Raw genomic sequence first — 5,000 nt, forward strand, 5'->3', positions numbered from 1 at the left:
TTATAATCATTTGCCATACACCGGTGGAAGCTGCCGAGACGAGTAACTACATAGCGGGCTCGCCGTGTCACTAATGTACAGAGATACAATAGTTTCGACTGGAACCGGATTAAACGTATACACGGCGCTGATTAGTAATAGATAGAGCCATCAGAATACAGATAATGTATAGACCTGTCCGTATACATGCTGAAAGACTCTGCTCACAATCACACGTCAGGCCAGACACTCTTATCACGCACATACCTCTCTGCCTGTAACAGGCACACAGACAATATGTAAGCACCAGCATGGAACAACACCAGTGCATCCTCTCTGCCACATTAGACAATCCACACTATCATAACCAGACCGGGAGGTCCACATCGGAAAACAGAATATCCCACCCTTCCGACAACCACCATTGCCTCAGCTAAGCCACCAACACCCACACATGTCCCAGACAGGGGTGCACCCAACATCACAATACTGCCTCCTGTCACACCACACAAACAATGGCAGGAATGAAAGACACAGGTCTGCCACACAGCATGGAATCAGAGCGCCGCCTGTTATGAGCCAAAGGTGCACCCTGACGTGGCAAATCAGATGATGCCCCGCAGTCATTTACTTACGATAATCACAATCAACAAACCGGGCGCCCCCCCCCCCCCCCAAGTGCCGTAAACCTAACCCGTATTGTACCTTAACCTAACCCGTATTGTACCTTAACCTAACCCGTATTGTACCTTAACCTAACCCGTATTGTACCTTAACCTAACCCGTATTGTACCTTAACCTAACCCGTATTGTACCTTAACCTAACCCGTATTGTACTATTGTACCTTAACCTAACCCATATTGTACCTTAACCTAACCCATATTGTACCTTAACCTAACCCATATTGTACCTTAACCTAACCCATATTGTACCTTAAACCTAACCCATATTGTACCTTAACCTAACCCATATTGTACCTTAACCTAACCCATATTGTACCTTAACCTAACCCATATTGTACCTTAACCTAACCCATATTGTACCTTAACCTAACCCATGATTGCGACCTTAACCTAACCCATGTTGCGCCTTAACCTAACCCATGTTGCGCCTTAACCTAACCCATGTTGCGCCTTAACCTAACCCATGTTGCGCCTTAACCTAACCCATGTTGCGCCTTAACCTAACCCATGTTGCGCCTTAACCTAACCCATGTTGCGCCTTAACCTAACCCATGTTGCGCCTTAACCTAACCCATGTTGCGCCTTAACCTAACCCATGTTGCGCCTTAACCTAACCCATGTTGCGCCTTAACCTAACCCATGTTGCGCCTTAACCTAACCTATGTTGCGCCTTAACCTAACCTATGTTGCGCCTTAACCTAACCTATGTTGCGCCTTAACCTAACCTATGTTGCGCCTTAACCTAACCTATGTTGCGCCTTAACCTAACCTATGTTGCGCCTTAACCTAACCTATGTTGCGCCGTAACCTAACCTATGTTGCGCCGTAACCTAACCTATGTTGCGCCATAACCTAACCTATGTTGCGCCTTAACCTAACCTATGTTGCGCCTTAACCTAACCTATGTTGCGCCTTAACCTAACCTATGTTGCGCCGTAACCTAACCTATGTTGCGCCTTAACCTAACCTATGTTGCGCCTTAACCTAACCTATGTTGCGCCTTAACCTAACCTATGTTGCGCCTTAACCTAACCTATGTTGCGCCTTAACCTAACCTATGTTGCGCCTTAACCTAACCTATGTTGCGCCTTAACCTAACCTATGTTGCGCCTTAACCTAACCTATGTTGCGCCGTAACCCTAACCTATGTTGCGCCTTAACCTAACCTATGTTGCGCCTTAACCTAACCTATGTTGCGCCGTAACCTAACCTATGTTGCGCCTTAACCTAACCTATGTTGCGCCTTAACCTAACCTATGTTGCGCCTTAACCTAACCTATGTTGCGCCTTAACCTAACCTATGTTGCGCCTTAACCTAACCTATGTTGCGCCTTAACCTAACCTATGTTGCGCCTTAACCCAACACACGTTGGGCCTTAACCCAACACACGTTGGGCCTTAACCCAACACACGTTGGGCCTTAACCCAACACACGTTGGGCCTTAACCCAACACACATTGGGGCCTTAACCCAACACACGTTGGGCCTTAACCCAACACACGTTGGGCCTTAACCAACACACGTTGGGCCTTAACCCAACACACGTTGGGGCCTTAACCCAACACACGTTGGGCCTTAACCCAACACACGTTGGGCCTTAACCCAACACACGTTGGGCCTTAACCCAACACACGTTGGGCCTTAACCCAACACACGTTGGGCCTTAACCCAACACACGTTGGGCCTTAACCCAACACACGTTGGGCCTTAACCCAACACACGTTGGGCCTTAACCCAACACACGTTGGGCCTTAACCCAACACACGTTGGGCCTTAACCCAACACACGTTGGGCCTTAACCCAACACACGTTGGGCCTTAACCTGCTCTGTAATTGTCATACGACGCGTTAAATTAGTGTAGTGTTGCCTAACTGCAACCCCCGCAATATAGTTTGCTACTCGCACTGCCCGGTCCCCAGAGTATCGCTTCATGTTAAACACCTTGCAGCTATACACTGTAATGCGGATGGCGGCAGGACGTACATGCTCAATGCCCTTCGCAGTTGTTCATTGGCATTCGCATGGCGAAGCACAGCCTACGTTGTGGTACGGCTTGTGGCAACTGTCCGCTGATGTTGTACGTCCAAATCACACACTGTACCGCACATTGGTCCTCATGTACTGAATGATACATCGTGGTACATGTGTGACCGTACCACGACTGCGCCAACAACGGCGAACCATACGGTCCAAATATTGTGCACTCAGCTACGTGTCGTCTCCCTATAAGAGCTGGATTGCAGTATGGTATGCCGTGGATGGCGATCAGCATGAGCCGTCTGTTGATGTAGTGGCGCGTGTTGTCAGACGTAGTCGTCTCTTCTCACACACCGTGATAGCATGGTGCACTGCGTTCCACATCTGCGACATGCGACAGAGGCCGGTTGACAGTCGTTCGCGCAATGGACATCGCATACGTACGGGGGCCACCTTCCACGTGTTCGCGAAGCGTGCACATGTTGTTGCGTGTATGTGGGCAGACATAGTGTGTCGTGACACCTGACACAGGCATGCAACAATCGTTGAATTTGCAAATGGCGATGGACGTCTACGTTTGCTGGTGACGTTACGCAAATGAAGAACTGGTAAACCGTTGTGGTGCGGTTGTTCTCGCTAGAGGTGAATCAGTGATGGCGACGATCGGTTGAGCTACCAACCGGTTGTTTCAGCGATACCCACCATGCCCACGAACGTGAATGGCATGTGGGTGTGAAGCGATACGCGGCGGTGGCTGGGTGGGACCGTCCCCGGCCGGTGAGGGGGGGCCTTCCGGCGTGCTGGCCGCGCGGTGCGTGGGCGCACGCGCTACAGCCGGCTGGTGGGGGCGGCCAGTGGCAGGCGCGCCGGCCGACGGAGGCGGCAGGCGGCGCAGCTGCGCGCCGGCGCACCCTGCACGCGGCGCCGTGCGGCCAAAGTAGGTCCTCGCGGGCCCGGTGCGAAGCGCGGTGGACATCTGCAGTGTGCTGGTCCGATTGAGGACTGTGTGCGCTGAGGATGCGCCGCCGCCCGGCGCTCGGCGCCGCGACGCCGTCTGCTGCTCGGTCGCCTCTGCGGTTCTCGCAGGTGGATTGTATCGCAGCTGTGCGGACGTGTTGGCGCGTGCGCTGTGCTGGGAGAGTTCGCTTCGGCACCCAAGTGGGGCTTTTGTCCTTCTGTGGCGCTGGCGTTGGAGCTGCCGGCCACCGTAGGTGGCGCGTGTTGTCTCCCGCCGGCAATGCCACGACAGCACGCTCCCGGGCCTCTGTCGGCAGCGGCAAGCTCAGTTGGGAGCACGGGTGGTCGCACCTAAAGCGTCTACTCGCCAAACTCCGGGCGATTGCGCCTCTCTCGAACCCGACCAAGTACTTAGGACGGCGCTGCGCGCCGCCGGGACCTGAGAGGGTTTCGAGGTGTATTGTGCAGGGGAGCTCAGCCTCCTCCTGTTTGCAGAATAATTGAGCGGACGCTTGCGTGTTCGCGCGGGCCCCCGGGACACACTCCCGGGCGGCCGGCTGCTCAGCTCTAGTTGACGCAGCTCCCTGGTTGATCCTGCCAGTAGTCATATGCTTGTCTCAAAGATTAAGCCATGCATGTCTCAGTACAAGCCGCATTAAGGTGAAACCGCGAATGGCTCATTAAATCAGTTATGGTTCCTTAGATCGTACCCACGTTACTTGGATAACTGTGGTAATTCTAGAGCTAATACATGCAAACAGAGTCCCGACCAGAGATGGAAGGGACGCTTTTATTAGATCAAAACCAATCGGTCGGCTCGTCCGGTCCGTTTGCCTTGGTGACTCTGAATAACTTTGGGCTGATCGCACGGTCCTCGTACCGGCGACGCATCTTTCAAATGTCTGCCTTATCAACTGTCGATGGTAGGTTCTGCGCCTACCATGGTTGTAACGGGTAACGGGGAATCAGGGTTCGATTCCGGAGAGGGAGCCTGAGAAACGGCTACCACATCCAAGGAAGGCAGCAGGCGCGCAAATTACCCACTCCCGGCACGGGGAGGTAGTGACGAAAAATAACGATACGGGACTCATCCGAGGCCCCGTAATCGGAATGAGTACACTTTAAATCCTTTAACGAGTATCTATTGGAGGGCAAGTCTGGTGCCAGCAGCCGCGGTAATTCCAGCTCCAATAGCGTATATTAAAGTTGTTGCGGTTAAAAAGCTCGTAGTTGGATTTGTGTCCCACGCTGTTGGTTCACCGCCCGTCGGTGTTTAACTGGCATGTATCGTGGGACGTCCTGCCGGTGGGGCGAGCTGAAGGCGTGCGACGCGCCTCGTGCGTGCTCGTGCGTCCCGAGGCGGACCCCGTTGCAATCCTACCAGGGTGCTCTTGAGTGAGTG

The 5,000-nt window shown here is 53.0% G+C and overlaps 1 non-coding gene across 1 annotated transcript in view; it reads left to right on the forward strand.

The window, feature by feature from the left end:
* Positions 1-4,179: 4,179 nt before the first annotated feature.
* LOC124591692 overlaps positions 4,180-5,000 on the forward strand; it is a 1,910-nt gene continuing 1,089 nt past the window's right edge. The window contains exon 1 of the ribosomal RNA XR_006977235.1: positions 4,180-5,000. This exon is cut by the window's right edge and continues 1,089 nt beyond it. This is a non-coding gene — a ribosomal RNA (small subunit ribosomal RNA).

This window comes from Schistocerca americana, unplaced genomic scaffold (assembly GCF_021461395.2).
Source record: "Schistocerca americana isolate TAMUIC-IGC-003095 unplaced genomic scaffold, iqSchAmer2.1 HiC_scaffold_870, whole genome shotgun sequence".
NCBI classification, from domain to species: domain Eukaryota; kingdom Metazoa; phylum Arthropoda; class Insecta; order Orthoptera; family Acrididae; genus Schistocerca; species Schistocerca americana.